At 41.0% G+C, this 20,405-nt stretch overlaps 1 protein-coding gene across 12 annotated transcripts in view; it reads left to right on the top strand.

Moving 5' to 3' along the window:
• Window positions 1-9,115: 9,115 nt before the first annotated feature.
• RABGAP1L (RAB GTPase activating protein 1 like) overlaps window positions 9,116-20,405 on the top strand; it is a 372,936-nt gene continuing 361,646 nt past the window's right edge. For all 12 annotated transcript variants that reach the window (XR_006741962.1, XR_006741961.1, XM_045583198.1 and 9 more), the window contains exon 1: window positions 9,116-9,233. The gene's annotated coding sequence lies outside the window, so the exon portion shown is untranslated. The remainder of the gene's footprint in view (window positions 9,234-20,405) is intronic.

Raw genomic sequence — 20,405 nt, 5'->3', positions numbered from 1 at the left:
GGACACATATGTAAAACCTTAATCAATAAAGAAAAAAATAAAAATAAAATAAAAAGATCATTGATTTTACTGTAGATATTATTTTCTTTTTTTAAAAAAATATATTTTATTGATTTTTTTTACAGAGAGGAAGGGAGAGGGATAGATAGTTAGAAACATTGATGAGAGAGAAACGTCAACCAGCTGCCTCCTGCACACCCCCTACTGGGAATGTGCCCTCAACCAAGGTACCTGCTCTTGACCGGAATCGAACCTGGGACCGTTCAGTCTGCAGGCCAATGATCTATCCACTGAGCCAAACCGGTTTCGGCAGATATTATTTTCTTTTAAAAGTTTCCTTTCTCTTTGTAGAGAAAAGTTTTTTTTTGTCCCTTGCGATCAAAGAAAGACTAATTTATGATCAATTATTAGGAAACTCAGTAATTTATTATACTAATTAAGTTTGTTGTTTCATTGAGAAGAGAAACATCTTGGTAATATCTAAAATTTGTGAATACATTCATTCATTCTATCAGTTATACAATAAACATTTACTGACTTTTTAGGTACTAGGGGGAAAAAAGACATGACTTTTGTCCTCAAAGAGCTAAAAATAGTGGAGATCGATGGTCGAATTTTAAATGTAAGAAATTGTTATAGGTACTGTAAGAAAGTATGTATTAAGTGTTGTGGAGGCACATAAGAGTGAGATATTAATTCTATAAAAAGAGATTGAAAGGCATATATCCAAAGTAAGACACAAAATGATGGTGGAATTCAATTAAATATTATTATGCAATTTTAAGTATACCAAAAAGCATCTATAATAAATAAAGTGTAATATGCTAATTAGACCAGACATCCTTTTGGACAACCTTCCAGAGGAAGCTGGGGCTGCAAGGGAAGCCTGGGTCCTGAGTGCCAGAGGGAAGCTAGTGCAGGCAGCCAGGGGAAAGAAGGCCTACTCTTGCACGAATTGAGTGCATTCGGCCTCTAGTAGAGAATAACACAAAGAACGTTCATTTACTCACCATCTACCTTGTAAAATAACACTTTACAAATATCTAATCACAGGACACATTTTTTATTAGAAATATTCCTAAAGCCCAGCTGGCATGGCTCAGTGGTTGAGTGTTGACTTATGAATCATGAGGTTGTGGTTTGATTCCTAGTCAGGGCACAGACCCGAATTGCAGGATTGATCCCCAGCATGGGACATGCTGGAGGCAACTGATCAATGATTCTCTCTTATCACTGATGTTTCTATCTCTCTCTGTCTCCATCTCTGAAATCAATAAACATATATTTAAAAAAATAATCCTAAAACCTAGATTTTAGTATGAAGTTTGAAATTTTAGCAATGATATATACACACACACACACATATATATGTGTATATATGTGTGTATGTATATATACGTGTGTGTATATATATATTATTAGCAATTATATATATATACACACATGTGTGTATATATATGTGTGTATATATATGTGTGTGTGTATATATATGTGTGTGTGTGTGTGTGTGTGTATATATATATATATATATGCATAAATATTATAAACTAAAGATCTTCCACAAAAGGTTGTTATTGTCATTAAATAAAAGAATGACAGAATGGTAAGAGTCTTTCTGAAATTGGACAAGTGTTAGAGAAAGTATTAGAAATATTTTAAAAACATATTTTTTAGAAAATTGATTTTAGAGAGAGACAAAGGAAAAAACAATGAAGAGAGAGAAACATCAATTGGTTGACCAGGGATCGAACCCACAACATGGGTATGTGCCCTGACTAGAAATCAAACCATGACCTTTTCGTGAATGGGACATTACTCAACCAATTGAGTCATACTGCCAGGGCAAGAATTTTGTAATATATTCTAAAGCAACAGTATTTGTCATTTAATAATCCCCAATTAATACTTTTATGTTAGATATACTCTGTAGAACTCAGACATAAATCATTAAAAAATTTTAAATTTGCAGCTTATTTTTTTATGTGGCAAGGGGAAAAGGGACTAAAAAATGTCTTGTGGGAAGGGAAGTGTATTGGTGGAGAGGGCATAAATTTCCCTTGACTCAGAAGAGGAAAGTGGTAATTTTCCTGGCTTTACTATCCAAGTATTTGTCATATTTTGAAGTTGTTTTTCTGCAAAACATATGTATTTAAGGAATATTTCTTATATGCCCAAAGCCTAAATTCTAGGCCTGTGCAAAGTACTGCAAGGAAACTTGGGGTCATGACAAAGCTACGTTTGTGTCCCTGGTGTAGAGAATGTAGGGAGCCAGAACTCTGCTAACATGACTGCCACCACATCTACAGAGGCAGGCTCCCTATTTGATTATATAGTTTCTTTACATGTTTCAAACATAGAATTCCTGTCGTGTCTAGTGCTTCTCAGTGGTTAGAGCACGCGTCTGTGCACCCAAGGGGCATAGGTTCAATTCCAGTCAAGGGCATGTACCTGGGGGGCAGGTTTGACTATTGGCCTAGTCAGGGCACACGAGGGAGGCAACCAATTGATGTGTCTCTCTTACATCAATGTTTCTCTCTCTCTTCTCTTTCACTCCCTTCCACACTTTCTAAAACTCAATGGGAGAAATATCATCTGGGTGAGGATTAACAATAAGAACAACAAAATAGAATTTCCTTTTCAACTACTTCTTTACATTGTCATAAAGGAGTTCTTTTCAACAGTGTTTATTTTTTTTACATTGTTAAAAAATTAATTAAATTTATATTAATATGGTGAACTAAGCTGACAAAGAAAGACTCTCCATCTTTCCCCAAACATAAAAGTGCTGGATAATAACCTAAATTTTTTTTAAAACAAAAGAAAAGAAAACAAACAAACAGATGCTGTCAATTTCAATGTTTTGAAAGCAAGAAAGGGGTACACCTCAGATCCTAGAAAAAGAACACACAAACACAAAGCACTAGAAGGAACTGAAGAGAATGACATGCTGAAGCCCAGGGGGTGTGGAACAGGAGAAAATGCTTGAGACTGATGGGTGAAGAAGTGGGGATTGGCCATCTACACTAATAAAAGAGAAAGATGCAAATCAACCATACCTTCATGATACCCACCAGCCAATCAGGAGTGAGTATGCAAATTAACCCAACAAAGATGATGGGTTAATTTGCATACATAGGCACTGAGCCATCAGGGTGGAATACCCCCAGCAGCTCCTGGCCTCAGGGCAGTGTGGGAAGGAGGAAAGGCGGCTCTGGTTGGAGTGAGTGAAGGCTGTGCTGGCAGCTAGGGGAAGGAAGGCACATTCTTGCATGAATCTTCATGCATCAGGCCTCTAGTATGTTGACAATTGTTTAAGCTCAGTTACTGGCACATGAGGACTCATATTATTTTCTCTTCTTTTTATGTGGTTAAACACTTTTGTAATAAAAGTTAAAATAAAACAAGTTCTGGATGCCATCCTAGAGTTACCAAATCTCTTAGGGGTTCTGCATAGAATTCTGCATTTTTAATACACTTCCAAGGTGATTTTGTTACTCCAAACCGAAGAAGAAGACTGATGGTGAGGTGAATATCAGACATCTGCCACAAGGGATGGGAGAAACAGTTTTGTGTAGGTATCCTTTTCATTTCTTATCAAATTAGAAAAGTAGCACATTGGCTAGAATTCAGAGAGACATTTATGGCTCTGCTGGCCTCTTCTACTGTTAGGTAACTTTCTGATCCCTGTATACATATTGTTTGATTTTATTCTGATTCAGTGTTAGAAAAATAGATTTGGCTGATCATATAGACTCAGTATGGTTTTCCTGAATTATTCTGAATTTCAGCCCTACATAAAACTGTAAAGTAGAAAACTTTGCCTTCTGTATGTAGGCTCCTCTTTGCTCCCTCTGTGATTCCCTCCTTCCTCTGGTTCTTAGTATCTTTTTTCCAATCTTCCCACAATTAAAAAAACAAACACACTTCATACTCAAAAACCATCTAGCTCTAGCCGGTTTGGTTCAGTGGATAGAGCATTAGCCTTCAGACTGAAGGGTCCTACATTCGATTCTGGTCAAGGTCACATACCTCAGTTGTAGGCTTGATTCCTGGCCCTGGTCGGGGCCCATGTGGGAGGCAACCAATTGATCTGTCTCTCTCACATCAATGTTTCTCAGTGTCTCTCCTCCCCCCTTCTACTCTCTCTAAAACAAACAAACAAACAAACAAACAAATAAATAAATGGAAAATTATCCTCAGCTTGGTTGTTGTGGCTCAGTGGTTGAGTGTCAACCAAGAATCAGGAGTTGGATTCCAGTCAGGACACATGCCCAGGTTGTGGGCTCCATCCCATGTGGGGCATTCAAAAGGCAGCTGATCAATGATTCTCTTTTATCATTTTATGTTTCTATCTCTCTCTCCCTCTCCCTTCTTCTCTGAAATCAATTTAAAAAATATATTTAAAAAATACTCATGCCGAAACCGGTTTGGCTCAGTGGTAGAGCGTCGGTCTGCAGACTGAAAGGTCTCAGGTTTGATTCCGGTCAAGGGCATGTACATTGGTTGCGGGCACATCCCTGGTGGGGGGTGTGCAAGAGGCAGCTGGTCGATGTTTCTCTCTCATCGACGTTTCTGGCTCTCTATCTCTCTCCCTTCCTCTCTGTAAAAAATCAATAAAATATATTTAAAAAAATACTCTCAGATGTATTAACAAAAAACCGTAAACAACAACAACAACAAAACCATCTAACAAATTCATTTATAGATTACTGATTAGAGTCATGAAGTATTCTTTTTCAGGAAAAGTTTATTTAAATCGAGCACAAGATTTAATTCAAAACTAAAAAAAAAAGATGTATTCTCAGGTAAGCTAGTCAGGAAAGGATTTTTGCAGGGTGGTCAAATTCCTTTCAGGATCCTCTAAAATTTACCAAGTAGGTTGTTACTTATTCATTCCATTGGAAATATATCCTTAGAAAAGTCAGAGAATGTAACTACAGCTTTTTTTTTCTTCTGTAACTATACATGAAAAATTTAGTTTTGGCTGCAAGTAATAAAAAGTCAAATTCAAACTTTCTTAAATAGCTAAGAAAATGTATTGGCTTGGGAAACTAACTGAATCTAAAGTAAGGGTAGGGCTTCACCCTGGGTTTAAGCTCTTCCATCTTTGCCCGCTTTATCCTCAGGCTGGCTTCCCTCATGGTAGCAAAGAAACAGTAACAACAGGATTCACATCCACCCATCACACCAACCAGAGTAAGAGGGAAAGGACATCTCTTCTCCCAACATACACAAGGTCTGGCCTTCCTTATGATTGGACCAATGTAGACTTGCGTTAGTGTCTACCCTTGAATTCTCAAAGTGTCTGGGGAGGATGAGATTCGGCCAACTATGTACATCGATTAGGGCCCACACCTGGATCTGGGCCCATTCCCATTTGAATCCTTGCTGTGTGAACAAAAAAGGGATTCTATGGAAAATAACCTCACAGGGTGATCTGACAAGAAATTCCCAGCTGGGCAGGTCATGTTGGGTAGTCATGCTCCGGGCCTATAACTTTTTTAGTGACAGGTTTTTAAGCAAGCTCATCAATTGTTCTTGTGCATTTAGGTCAACACACCTTTGAAATGCCAGAAGTAATAGCCCTCCAAGGTGTAACCACCCTCAAGAGAGCACATTCGCTTGACTATCCTGTACTCCAACCCCTCCCTGCCTTGTTTTCTTCCACTTTCATGGAATCTTCTTTACATTCCCTCCTTAATTTCAAATGCACAAAAGAAATTGCATAACTGTTATTCTCCGGAGCATTTGAGAACTTCCTGTCAATTGTTTGTCTCAAATAAATTCTTATACAAATTATTTACAGGTTTGGATGTTCTTACATCAATGGCTGCTTCATAATTCAGAGGAGTAGAAAGACATATTGGGGAGTCGACTAGTAATGCCCACTATAAAAGCATTATAATATTCCACCCCATTAAATACCATAATTTTCACTTTCTCATTTTTGTTCAATATTTAACTTGTTCCAAGTTTTGTTACATTATGATATTTTAAGTCAGAAGTTGCAGACCAGATGAGGGAAGAGAAACTGTGGGGAGAAAGCATGCATGTCTTGTGGTTGTCGCCAGGTGAAAATGTAAGCCCACTGTTACCAAATCTTCTACGTTTTTTAATTAATTAGTTAATTAATTAATAATTCAAATCCTTACCCAAGGATATTTTTCCATTGAATTTTATTTTATTTATTTATTTTTAAAATATATTTTATTGATTTTTTACAGAGAGGAAGAGAGAGAGATAGAGAGTTAGAAAGATCAATGAGAGAGAATCATTGATCAGCTGCCTCTTGCACAGCCCCTACTGAGGATATGCCCGCAACCAACGTACATGCCCTTGACCAGAATCAAACCTGGGACTTTTCAATCCACAGGCTGACACTCTATCCACTGAACCATACCGGTTTCGGCTCCATTGAATTTTAGAGAGAGTAGAAAAGAAAGAGAGAGAGAGAGAGACAGAAATATTGATGTGAGGAAAACACTTCGATTGCTTGCACCTGCCCTTGTCCGGAATCTAACCTGAGACCCTTCCTTTCTTCTATCCACTGAGCCAAACTGGCCAGGACCAAATCTATGTTTTAAAGAGAAACCCACTGACTTTTTACTTTGGCTAAAATTTTTTTTTTGAAGCATCATTCAGATGCTTAAACAAAATATATTTGTGTATTAGATTTGGACCTAGGCCACCAGTTTCTATCATGTAGAATATTTTATAACACCTTCTCCAAAAGTAAGAACTTCAGGCCTTTCCTGAACTCGGGCTGCTAGGATAGTTTTAATGTAAAGGAAGCCATAGCGGGGAGAGAAGTGAGCAGCACACACCATATGAGGAATGCTTTATTATTAACTCGTTGGTGTGGACTTAGGAATTGTTTTCCTCGTGGTAAGGATGAGTTTCTAACAAATCACCTTCGCTGTCTCTTATCTAGGTTCTCCTGTGACTTGCCTGCTATCTCGGTTCTCGGTTCTCGTGTGACATCTCTTATCTGGGTTCTATTGTGAGGAGCAGTTCAGTGTTACAGAGTGACCCCTGGTGATTAGAGGTGTGACATGTGGCCATGGGACAGAGTTTTTCTTTTTCTTGTAACAAGCTGGCACCTGGATTGATCCTATACTAGTGACTTAGATAATATGCTTCACTTTATTTTTATTTATTTTTTTAGTATGGCAAAGGTGGAGATTTATTGCAGAACAAGTACAGAATCCGACATGGGGAGAGGGAAGAGCCCCACAGAATGGACTCCCACGAGGGGAGGGGGAAGGGTCTCCCACATGCTTCACTTTAATGGGATTAAACAGCCCCTGGTGGCCATTCTTACTGCTTTCAGAGGTACATGGAACTAAATTTGGGGAACACTATATTTGCTTTGGACTTACCACTTAAAATTTTTATTTTCTCTTACCGAGTGCAGATAATTACCACAGTGCTGCCCTTTTTTGTCAAAATCTATTTAGAAGACACCAGGAGGCAGAACTACAGCTTTTTGACCTGTGACTTTCTCATGGCGCCTAGTGTAACTTGACTAGTACTTTGTTCAGGAGAGGCCCAGTACCAACTTCTTGGCTGATTTATTGGTAGGTACTATCTCAGGAAATCAATGGATGATTTGAGTTATTCTAACCCTACCTCGATTAAATATAAAAACTCCAGCTAGTTACGCTCTTGGGCTACAGAGGTTAATAAAGGACCTCAGAGAAGGAGCTCCTCAGCGGGGAGAAACCACACAGTTGCCACACTGGTTTTTTCCTAGAGACATTTAAATTAGGAAAAAAGAAAAAGAACTTGGGAGAGAGGGTTTGTTGACCAAGGTCATATTTCTCAGAAGCTTTTGGATCTGGGTGGGCCAATGAGTGTGGGGGAATTGACGGGGGACAGAAGGGAAAATTTCAAATGAAAGGAGTCATTGTAGAGTCAAATCGTTAGACCCATGTATTAAATTAAGTCTTCCTGCACTATATTCACTTGTTCTGCAGTAGCATTTATGGAGTACTTTTTAAAACTTTTATTATTTTTTTTCATATTTTTATTGATTTCAGAGAGGAAGAAAGAAGAGAGAAACATCAATGATGAGAGATAATCATTGATGGGCTGCCTTCTGCACACCCCCACCACCCGGGCATATGCTCCAGACTGGAATAAAACCCAGAACCCTTCAGTCCCCAGGCCAGACGCTCCATCCACTGAGCAAACCATCCAGGGCTGGAGTAGTTCCTGTGAGTTGTGTACCTCCTATGTTAGGCTTTGTGGAAGACGCAAAAACGGATGAAGCAGGTTCTCCAGGATTTTCTAGGGGGATAACCTTTTGCACAGATAAGGTTGAATATTTGGGGCCAAAACATAGAAACAAAGTGCTGAGGAAATCGGGAACATTTACAGGTCATTTCTGGCTGCAAGATCCAGGAAGAAGAAAGTCCACACAGTTCAAGGATCAATGCTTTTTTTTTTTTTTTTTTTTGTACAATATTTGTAGAGGAAAAGAGCTGGTTATTTTATCTCTACCTAGTTCGTACACCCCCATGTATTACCCCAAGGGATAAAGAGGTGCACACAAGGGCACGTTTTCTTATAAACACACCAGGCAGTGCTCAGCGCGCTCCTCCTGTTCAATCCCGGAGGCTATTTCCCTCTCCAATCTCCCGAGTCCCACAGGACCCACTCACCAGGGAGCGTTTCCTGAGCTCCTGACACCGTGAAAGAGACCCAGACTCTTTGAGGAGGACTGGGCATTAATGAAAGTATGGAAACAAGGTTTATGAGCAAGAAAACAACCGCTCCCTCCTCAGAATTCTCTAACTAGTTAGTACCGCTGCTGCGGCGTCTCCGGGGGGCCGCGAGCCCCTCTCGCCCCTTCCCGGGCCCCCACCTTTCTGAGCCCAGGCCCCGAGGGCCCTCCAGCCCCCGCCCCGCCGCCCCGTGGCCAGGCCGGGCCCGCGCGCCGCCGCCGCCGCCGCCGCCGCCGCCGCCGCCGCCGCCCTCGGGAGCGCGCGCGCCGCTCCCGACGGCCCGACGTGCGCGCCCCCGACGCGCCTCCTCCGCGGCCCGCACCCTCCTCGCCTCTTCCTGCCAGCGGCCTCTCCCCCGCCCTCCCGCTCGCTCCCTCCGCCCTCCCGCGGCTCCGGCGGCCGCGGAGTGAACGGGACCGGCCCGGCCGCAGAGCGCGGGCGGCGGCGGCGGCGGGGACGCGGCGCCTGGCGGAGTTGCGGCGGCACTGCCCGAGGGGACGTGAGGAGGTGAGGCGGCCGGCGGGCGGGCGGCGGGCCGGCGGGGGTGCTGGCGCCCGGGCTGAGCTGAGGGAGGAGGGTCGGGGGGGTGGATAGGGGGGATAGGCCGGGCCGCGTTGCGAGGGGACCTCGGGAGGAGGGCATGGGGCGCGTTCGGGACCGTCGGTCGCCGCCCGGACTCCGAGGTTCCCCGCGGTGGCGGCTCCTCGCGGCCGGGGCGGCCGGGGCGGGCGCGGCGGGCGCCCCTCACCTGGCGGCGGGTGGCCGCTGGGGCGCTCGGCCCCGGCCGTGCCCTCCTGACATTGCCCTCGCCGCCGCCGTGGCCGCCGCCGGGGTCGCCGCCGCAGGAGCCCCGCGGGCTCCGGGCAGAGGGTGTTTTCGTGCCCACACTCGGGTTTGCTTTCCGTTCGCGCCCGGGTCGCGCCCTCGCACTCCCCCGTCTCCGCCCGGCACTCGCCGGGCTCGGCGGCAGGGAGAGTCCTGTGGTTTGGGGGTGTGGGATGGGCGGCGTCCGGGGCAGATCGCTACCTGCAAGGAAGTGGCCCCCTCGGCCGCGACAGCCCCCGTCCAGGCCGTGGGTGCTGAGTCCGGAGAGTGGACGGAGCCAAAGTTTCTGAGACGGACGAGCACTTGGCGCCGGGCGGCCCCGGTGCGGGGCTGGGCGGGCGGCGGCGCGTCAGCATGTGGACAGGGACCCCCGGGCCGGCGGCCGGGTGGCCGGGCGCTAGGGGACCGGACTGACTCTGGGCTTCTGACCCCAGGTGCCTGTGTGTGTGTGTGCCCCCCTTGTACCTCCCAGGCAGGCTTAGCTTAGAGCACGTCCCCCCATGGAGGTGGTCGGCGGCAGATTTGAGGGTTTCATGCAAGCGGAGGGAGCCGCCAATCTCACACTGTAGGGAGAACTTCTGTTTGCTTGACAGATTTCAGGGCTGTTTGGAAACTGATCTCAAGGCCTGCGTGTTTCATACATGTCAATTTCCTTGTGCCTGCAGGGTGGTGGGGGGAGCTACGTGGTTGCTGGTGACGATTCTGAGAACGCAATTTCGTGAAAACCTTTCTGACTTTTTTTTCTCTCTCAGACTCATGTTTCTGTTTGGTTTCTGCTGTACTTCCAAGGATAGCCAATACTAGGACATCAGGAGAATACAAAACACGAAGGCTGCTTGTGGTCAAATTGGGAGTGGATTTTGCCCATGGAAAATATTGGCCCACAAGCTGGTAGCCCTGGAACACTGGCCTGTGATTCATGATCTCAGTAGAGAGTCCCGTATGAAACTGATGTTGACATTTGCAAAGGGGAAAGACAAGATGAATTTCATGTATACCATTATCATAAAATTGTACTTAAGTGCTCACCTGCTTGGGGAGTTAGTTGAGATTCTGAGTTAGACTGGTGTCTGTATTAAATCAATTCAAAATGGGCTCTTTAAAAATATACATATTTTTATTTCAGAAAGGGAGAGGGAGAGAGTGAGAAACATAAATGTTGAGAGAATCATTGATGGGCTGCCTCCTGCACGCATCACACAGGGGATCCAGCCCATAACCTGGGCATGTGCTCTGACCCAGAAAGGAACTGTGACCTCCAGGTTCTTAAGTCAAGGCTCAACCACTGAGCCACACCAGCTGGGCTGTGCTCTTATATCAATATTATGTATTAATAAGTCATCTGGAGGGAATTGGATGTCATTGGACAGTGATTATGTGTGAACATATATTTAGCCTACTTTGTATGCTAGAAAGCTAGAAACAGGTAAGTAGGTCCCAGTATTACTGGGGCATATAGTGAATAGACCTAAAAAGATGTGACTGTAAATGTATGAAGCTATTTTGGGGTCTGAATTATTTGATGCCAGTTTGTATATATTATACTTGAGATAGTCTGAGAATTGTTATTCCTTTGCTACTTGTTTTATGATTCATATTTTCTTTTTCTTTTAGTAGTTATTATGTTTTTTATTTGAATGACAGACTTTTATTAGGCACTGAAGCAGGAGTTTTCATATTTATCAGCTCATTGATTCTAAATTTATGACTTCTAAAATTGGTACTTAAAAATTATTTTTGCCTTAACCCATACTGAATTTGTTGAATTCTTTAAAAAAAATTTTTTTATCGATTTTGTACAGAGAGGAAGAGAGAGAGATAGTTAGAAACATCGATGCGAGAGTCATCAATCAGCTGCCTCTTGCCCACCCCCTATTAGGGATATGCCCACTACCAAGGTACATGCCCTTGACCAGAATTGAACCCGGGACCCTTCAGTCCCCAAGCCGACGCTCTATCCATTGAGCCAAACAGGTCTCAGCTGAATTTGTTGAATTCTTGTATATTTATTTGAACTCAGATGATACAGCATTAAAGCTGAAAACATTTTTAGCCATTCTTTTGTAGTAGTCAAAAGAAGGAATTCTGTTGTGCTAAGTAAAAATATTATGAGTGGGAGATAGCCAGGCTTGTAGAGATTAACTTTGAAGGCAGGAGTAGCAAACTTTTTTTTTTTTTTTTTTGTATTGAGGGTCTGCATTCTAGCTTGCCATTGTCTTGAAGTGATGTGGGGATGATTATGGCTGGATAGAGTGTTTGGAGAATGAAATAGATTCTGTAGCCTATCTGATTCCCAGGATCAGAGTTTTTTGCTATGTTTGACAAATGTTTTTATTTTTTAAAGGAAGATATTTTTATTGATTTCAGAGAGGAAAGGAGAGGGAGAGAGAGCTAGAAACATCAGTGATGAGAGAGACTCATTGATTGGCTGCCTCCTGCATGCCCCACGCTGAGGATTGAGCCTACAACTCAGGCATGTGCCCAGACCAGGAATCAAACCATACCTCCTGGTTCATAGGTTGACACTCAACCACTGAGCAATGAAGGCTGGTCACCATACTCAATATTTAAGGAGAGCATTGATATTCTCAGCATGAAGACTTGATTTGACTCTTGGCTTTTTAGAGTAGGGAGTGATTTTCACTTTATGGTCAATGGACCCTAATAAGAAAGAGTTAATGGAATTAAGAAGAACTTGTATCTCAACATTCTCCGTTTCATACTTCATTTACTTTCCATATTGTACTCATTCAGCAGCTAGGATGCTGTCATTGTTTGAGTACAGCAGGTTTGTGCTCATGCTGACTCCTTTCTGACATTTTGGGGGGGATTTTTTGGTGTAATTTTTGGGGATTTTCCTTGGAAACTTTTAGGCATTTATTCAGTTGATTTGGAGTTAGATTTGGGCTAAGATTTGAATTCTGAGCCTATATTTGAAATTCTGAGCCTTCTTGTTTTCTAAATAGTCTTAAAAATAGAAAACACAATTATTTATAAACACTCATGAAAAATCTGGTTACAGATTTTGTTGTGATAGACATAGTACAGCCAGAAATATAGTCAAGAAACTTCTCCTCCCTTTACCCAGTTTAGAAAGCTTAAATAAGAAGTAAGAAAATAAGAAAGTAATTTTTTGAATAAAAGCCTGGTTTTCTTAGACTCCGCAGTCTAACTGTTTGCTGTGGTATTTCCCCCCTTGCCTATTCTAAATTCAGTAAGTGCTACATGCCTCTAATCCATGGCAAAAACTTAATTCTGGTAGGGAATTCATTGAGGGATGCAAGCTTATGCTGGAGAATTTTGGCTTGGAAATGTTTAGTATGGAAACTTACTTTTTTACAATACTGTTATTCTCTGTACCTAGGTTCTCAGAGGGGTGAGGGCGTGGCACATGCATCACAATATTTGGATTTTTGTTTTCAAAGTATAGGTTTTCTTTCCCTTTCCTCCTCTTCCCTCAACCCTTTGCCAAATGAGCCTTTGCTACTTGTGGGAATATGTTGTCTCTCTCAGGTGTGTGGGGGTGAACAAAGGCTGAGAATCTTGGTCCTTTGCTGATACTTCCTAAGCCAAATTTCCACTCCCTGTAATTTGCCTCTGTTACTTTCATTTTTGCAGAGAAATACAAATTGTGGTGAAGAGACTACATATATTCCCAAGAGTAAGATTTATTGCATTGTGTAGTACATGTAGAAGAGACTAGGTGATTGTTTAGCTGAATATTTATTAAATTTTTTTGATTGTGACTTATTGTAAGAAATACATACACCCTGATTTAACACCTGCACACAAAGTTGAAAGAAAAGTTTGGCAAAAACAATACTTACCTTTTTAGGACCTTGCTAGAACTGTCTCATCAAGGCAGTTACGCATTTCTCTTCCCACTTAGCTCCGTGTTCAGTGACATCAATTTGGTAGCTTGAAATCAGCCTTGGTGGCAGTATTTACACCAGGGGAATCAGCACATGGTATATTTCAGGGCTTTTACCACTCTGTATAGCCACTGTTAAACATTTATAGCACTCTGCTGCCTACAACACACTTTGATATTTTCTATTTAATTTTACTTAAAAAACCTGGGTTTTGACCCTTAAATATGTTTTGATGTAACAGCTTATAGTGGTTTAGTCCACCTCTTTACTTTGCTGATATACATGGTAAAAGACTAAAGTTGAAGGTTATATAGCTAGTTGTTAGCAAAGCCAGGTCTCCGGATTCCTAATCTGGAGTTGTTTCCAGTGGACTTCACTTCTCTCTTAACCCAAGTTGTTCATGTAGCTTAGTTGGAGGGCCTCATACTAGTATGTGCAAGACACTGCGTTAAGCACTTTGAATAGAGATGCATAAGTCATGAACCTGGACCCTGAGGCTTTTGTGCTCTTGTGGGGGGTTAAATATGGAAGCAAAGATAATGTAAGGCAGAAAGTATTGTGTGGTAAAGAATTATAGATAAGGTAATACATGAGTGTAGTGAGAGGAGAGAGAGATTACTTTTAGTTGAAGGACAAAGGGAATGGTGACTTTTAAACCGTGCTTTGAAGAATGGGTAGGATTTGGACATGTTGAAATAAGATAAATAGTTTAGAGAGAAAGGCCTTTCTGGGCCAGGTGATCAAAAGGGAAAGAGCCAGGCAAGAAAGAGTCAGCACCAGATGGTGAAGAGCCTTGAGTGCCAGTGGCCCTTTCCGCTTTTCAGTTTACCTTTCACTTTTGTTTCTGGAGTCACCCAGTACTTCTTTTTTTGTTGTTGTGAATCTTTACCCAAGGATATTTTTTCCATTGATTTTTAGCGAGAGTGGAAGAGAGAAACGTGCAGGAGGCAACCAAGTGAGAGAGACACTTGGTTGCCTCCTGCATGCACCCTGACCAGGGCTGGGGAATCAAGCCACCACTGGTACATGCCCTTGACTGGGATTGAACCCGGGACCCTTCAGTCCACAGGCTGATGCTCTATCCACTGAGTCAAACCAGCTAGGACCACTCAGTATTTCTTCATATTAAATAAACTTTATATGCTGTGCTCCTGACTAGAATATGACCCAGAGAACACTTAGGTATCTATTCTTAGAGTAAAAGCTGAAGGGAAAAGTATGTGTTAGGGAAACAACCTTAAGTTTATAGTCCTAAAATTGTTGCAAAGGGGACATTTTTTTTTTTTTTTTGTAAGGAGATACTATTATCTTTTTGTTTTGCCAAATAGACAGCATCAAATTGGCTGTAGCAGAGCAGGAAACAATTTTGAAAGTCTTTTCAAAGTGCCCTCTAAATCATGTTTTCTAAATAACTGGGACTTAATTTTTGGAGGCAGGTTTGGTTGGGACAGAAAGGCAGTTTATACAGATGTCCAGCTGAGCTGACTAGCTTTCAGAATTTAGGGCAGCAAGACCGAGTATTTCATACCACAGCCAGCTGTGGGAGGGATTGATAGATTTTTTTTTTCAATCAAAGAAGTTCCTTGGATTTCAGCATTTATGTGTGTGACAGCCTGTATGATAGGATGTTTTGAAGTCTTAGATGGACCTTGCCTTGTTCCACAGAATTAGGTGCCTGGAAATGAAATGGCCTCAAGTTGTGTCTGTTAATCAAATTGAGGCACTGGTGGCAGTTCTCAAGGTTTTGTCTGTTGATGATTTCACTCTTATTGCTTCTAATTAAAATGATGTACAGTTAATATGAAGAAGCTTTATTTCTCTTTGACCCACTAGTTCTATAAAGGTAAGAGTACTTGTAAACTGTTGCCCAGGTAACAACACATACAGAGTCTGTTGGAAGTGTGTGGAAAATTTTGGTAATCTTGGTAATGAAGTTGCTATAGTAAATAGCTACTTGGTTTGTATAAAAAAGAAGAAAAAAGCCAGTTGACTTTTTGTTGAATGGTCAACAAAGACTCTTCAGGACGAGCTTTGGTTCCATAATAAGTATGAATAGTGTCTTGTCCATACTGTGTTCCTCATTTGTTCCTGATGCATAAAGTATATATATTGTCCTGTCATTTTAGGAGATTTCAGCAGTTTCATCTGAACTGTTCCACAAGACAGCACACCCCAAGTAGCATGATAAAAGTTCAGATGCAGCCTGCCTGATACCTCCCACCAGTTGAGTAGACTAGCTAATCATGTCAGCACAGTCTTTTTTTATTGTTTTTTTTTTTTTTGGGGGGGGGGGGAATGGGGGGCAGGGCGGGGAGGAAGATATGTTAGGCTTTACAAATTGAGTTTATTAGAATCCTTCTAAATTTTCTACAATCATTTTTTTTTTTTGGTGTGGTACAAAATATGTTGATGTCCTTAAACTATGCAAACATAAAAAAAATATTTTATTGATTTTGAACAGAGAGGACAAGAGAGGGATAGAGAATTAGAAACATCGATGAGAGTCATCGATCAGCTGCCTCTTGCACACCCCCTACTGGGGATATGCCCGCAACCAAGTTACATACCCTTGACCGGAATCGAACCCGGGACCTTTCAGTCCCCAAGCCGACGCTCCATCCATTGAGCCAAACCAGTTTCGGCCTATGCAAACATTTTTTAAAGATATACACATACACATAGATGTGTCTATGTGTATGTGTACATACAACGGCACAGACACCCCATTAGTTGTTGGAATTCGTGGTGAAAATACAGTCTACCTGGCAAATATCTAAAAACAAATGTCTAGCTGTTTGAAGATTGTCATGTTAAATAGTCACAAATATGAAAGTAATGCATACCCAAAGGGATTTTTTTATATGCCAAATTTCCAAGAAAAGGGCACATTTTGTTTATTTATTTTTATTTATTTTTTAAAAATATATTTTATTGATTTTTTACAGAGGGGAAGAAAGAGGGATAGAGAGTTAGAAACATCAATGAGAGAGAATCATCGATCAGCTGCCCCTTGCACACACACATACACTCCCCCCCCCCCCACTGGGGATGTGCCCGCAACCCAGGTACATGCCCCTGACCGGAATCAAACCTGGGACCCCTCAGTCCGTAGACCGAGGCTCCACCACTGAGCCAAACCGGTTTCGGCAGGGGCACACTTTAAAAGGCAAATGTAGAACTCATTCATGTACCAGTGAAGGAATTCTCAGCCTCTTCTCTATTCCAAGTATACACTTGTATTCTGCCCTCATTATTAGCAGTAATACAAATTGTAGAACTTTAAAAATCAGACTTCCATTACAGAGGATGCAAATAACAAACACTATTTTTAGAAAGAAATATAAACCTGTGGTTTTTAGTTCTTAAGGTTTAAGAGACAAATAACACTAGTTTTGATAAACCATGTATTTATTCCGTGCTTCAAGATGTGGTTGTCATTTTGAGGCCCTCTGCAAAGAGCATTATGTAAATGCAAACGGTTGTTAAAGTGGTGATTAGGTATTTGCTTGAGTAGTTTATCTGTAGTAAATTTATCTTGGTATGACACTTTGAATAGATTATATGTTAGTGAAACGTCAGCCATTAATGGGAGCCTTTACATATACTGGCAACAGTTTGGATGCTTAGATTATTTTACTGTAATTTTGTTATTTCAGCAGCTATTTGCCATCATATCTCATTCATTTATTGTTTTATTATAGTTCCACAAACCTCTTTTGTCTTGAATCGTATTTTTTTTCATTTTAAAACTTCCTCTCATATTTGTCCTGCTGTTAATGGCCATGTTTGAACTAATGTTTTGATTTGCCTTTGTCCTAGTCTTTTTGTGTTAACAAAGATATGTTACTACCTATCAAGTTGGTACTGAATTGTAATTCAGTTAATGTCTTTTTTCTTCCATCCATTGCCCACCTCTGTTGCCCCCCTTAATAATCTAAATAAATTCTAACACTAACTCAAAGTTCCTGGTAGTTAATGGGAAAATTGGATATTATTATTCAAATCCTAGGACCGCCTATTTGCCAGTACTAATGAGCCCATATAGTTTTTATGCAAGAGTTATGCAGCTTGCCCAACTGGCTTGGCTCAGTGGATAGAGCATTGGCCTGTGGATCAAAGGGTCCTGAATTCGATTCCAGCCAAGGGCACATACCTTGGTTGCAGGCTCTTCCCCAGCCTGGGCCCTGGACAGGCACCTGCAGGAGGCAACAGATCAATATGTTTCTCTCAGATCGATGTTTCTGTCTTTTCCTCTCTCTTCCACTCTCTCTAAAAGATCAATGGAAACATATTGTCAAGTGAGGATTAATAAAAACAAACAAGTAGCCGAAACCGGTTTGGCTCAGTGGATAGAGCATCGGCCTGCGGACTGAAAGGTCCCAAGTTTAATTCCAGTCAAGGGCATGTACCTTGGTTGCGGGCACATCCCCGGTAAGGGGTGTGCAAGAGGCAGCTGGTCGACGTTTCTCTCTCATAGACGTTTCTAGCTCTCTATTCCTCTCCCTTCCTCTCTGTAAAAAAAATCAATAAAATATATTAAAAAAAACCAAAACCAAAACAAAAAACAAATAAACAAAAAGTGTCAGGAATTATTCCAGGCAAATCAAGCTTATTAAAAAAAAAAAAAAAAAGCTGTTATGCAGCTTAATTTTCACTAATAAATCTTGGCCTCTAGGTTTTTTTTTTTCTTTTTAAATTTTGGCTTGCATTTTATATTTCTTGTCAACATTGTCAATAGTTCCATAGATGAAACAGGTTTCTCCTGTTGCATTTGGTTTCACAAATACTAAAATAGCAATCTCTATCATTTGAAGATATCAATTAGTTTTAAAAGATAATAGTATGTTAGGGAAGCCTGCTTGTTTAGCAATTAATGTGATACTTCCCATTTTGCATATATATCTCAGTATGTTTGTATGCAAATTGTAGTAGAACTGTATTATGTCCCACTGAGAATTCACTTTCCTAAAGAAGCTCTTAGCAATTTTGTGCTTTTGAGAATTGCATTTGGAAGAGGATGACAATAGTAGATTTTATAAGTTTTGATTGGCCAAGGGGTGTCAGGGTATGTGTGTGTGTGTGTGCGCGTGCCTGTGTAAAGGAAAATAGTCATTGAGCTGCAAACAACTAAAAACATTTTTGATTTTGTGGAAGACAATGCAGGTAAAACAGAGGACTTCTTGATGTAGTGTTGCTATGAGATTCAGAGAGAATAAGGGATTTACCACATTTTTTTCTCTTTTCATAATTAATAATAATGAACTAGCGTTTATTGAATGTTTTTATAAGTTAGTTATAAGATAATGTACATTACCTTGTTAATCTTCACAATAATAGGAGCTATTATTTCCAGTTTACAAGTGAGTTTAGAGTTCATTCACTTGCTTAAAATTCTTAAGAAGCAAGTCTCTTTTGCTCCTACATCTGCCTATAGTAGTAGTGACTCTCAAATCCTACTCTATATTGATGGTTCTTTTTTTAAAAAAAATAAATATTTTATTGATTTTAGAGAGGAAGGGAGAGGGAAAGAGTGATAGAAACATCAATGATGAGAAAGAACCATTGATCAGCTGCCTCCTGCATGCCTCCTATGGAGGTGGAGCCTACAACCCAGGCATGTGCCCTGGAATGGAATGGAACCTGGAACCTTTCAGTCCACGGGCCAACACTCTATCCACTGAACCAAATCAGGTAGGGCTATATTGATGGTTCTTTATATGGGGTTGTTGCATCTTTCTGATGATTAGTGACTTTGAGCATGTTTTCATTTGTCTCTTGGCCTTTCTTATGTCTTCTTTCGAAAAGTATCTATTTAAAAGTCCATTGCCCACTTCTTGATTGGGTTATTTCAATTGTTGATAGGTATGTATTTGTTGCCATTTTGTTGTTCATATTTTTTATCTTTTTCTTTTTTTTCTTCTTCCTCTTTTTAAAGAATACCCTTCAACATTTCATATAATACTGGTTTGGTGGTGATGAACTCCTTTAGCTTTTTCTTGTCTGTGAAGCTCTTTATTCTGTGAAGACCTTCAATTCTAAATGATAGCTTTGATGCATAGAGTAATCTTCATTGTAGGTTCTTACTATTCATCATTTTGAATATTTCTTGCCACTACCTTTTGGCCTATAGTTTTTTTTTAAGAAATCTGCTGACAGTCGTATGGGCCTTCCCTTGTAAATAACTAACTGCTTTTCTCTTGCTGCTTTTAAGATTCTCTCTTTGTCTTTAGCCCTTGGCATTTTTAATTATGTTGTGTCTTGGTGTGGTCCTCTTTGCATTCCTTTTGTTTGGGACTCTCTGTGCTTCTGGACTTGTAAGTCTATTTCTTTCACCAGGTAGGGGAAGTTTTCTATCATAATTTCTTCAAATAGGTTTTCAATATCTTGCTCTCTCTCTTCTTTTGAATGTTGGTACGCTTGAAGTTGTCCCAGAGGCTCCTTACGCTATCTTCATATTTTTGGATTCTTTTTTCCTTTTGCTCTTCTGGTTGGATATTTTTTGCTTTCTCATAAGTCAAATCATTGATTTAATTCTCAAAATCCTCTATTCTACTGTTGAATCTCTGTATATTATTCTTTATTTCAGTCAGTGTATGCTTATTTTCTGACTGGTCCTTTTCCATTTTTTTGTAGGTTTCTAGAAGATTCTTGAGTAATCTTTAACTGTGATTTTGAACTCTGTATCCTGTAATTTGCTTTCTTCCATTTCTTTAATTTGTGACATGTTTATCTCCACATTTTGACTGCTTCCCTGTGTTTGCTTCTATGTCTTCTAGAGTGGCTTATGTTGTTTGTGTTCTATAGGGCCTAGTGGCTCAGTCTCCCCAGTCACCAGAGCTGGGAGCTCTAGGTGCACCCCTTTGTGGGCTGAGAGCACAGTCTTATTGTAGTTGAGACTTGATTGCTGTTGGTGTCACTGGGAGGAACTGACCTCCAGGCCAATTGGTTGTGAGGACCAGTTGCTACTACAGTAGGAGAGCTG

The sequence above is a fragment of the Pipistrellus kuhlii genome, unplaced genomic scaffold (assembly GCF_014108245.1).
Source record: "Pipistrellus kuhlii isolate mPipKuh1 unplaced genomic scaffold, mPipKuh1.p scaffold_m20_p_18, whole genome shotgun sequence".
Classification (NCBI taxonomy): Eukaryota; Metazoa; Chordata; class Mammalia; order Chiroptera; family Vespertilionidae; genus Pipistrellus; species Pipistrellus kuhlii.
This window is presented reverse-complemented; position numbering and strand designations above follow the sequence as displayed.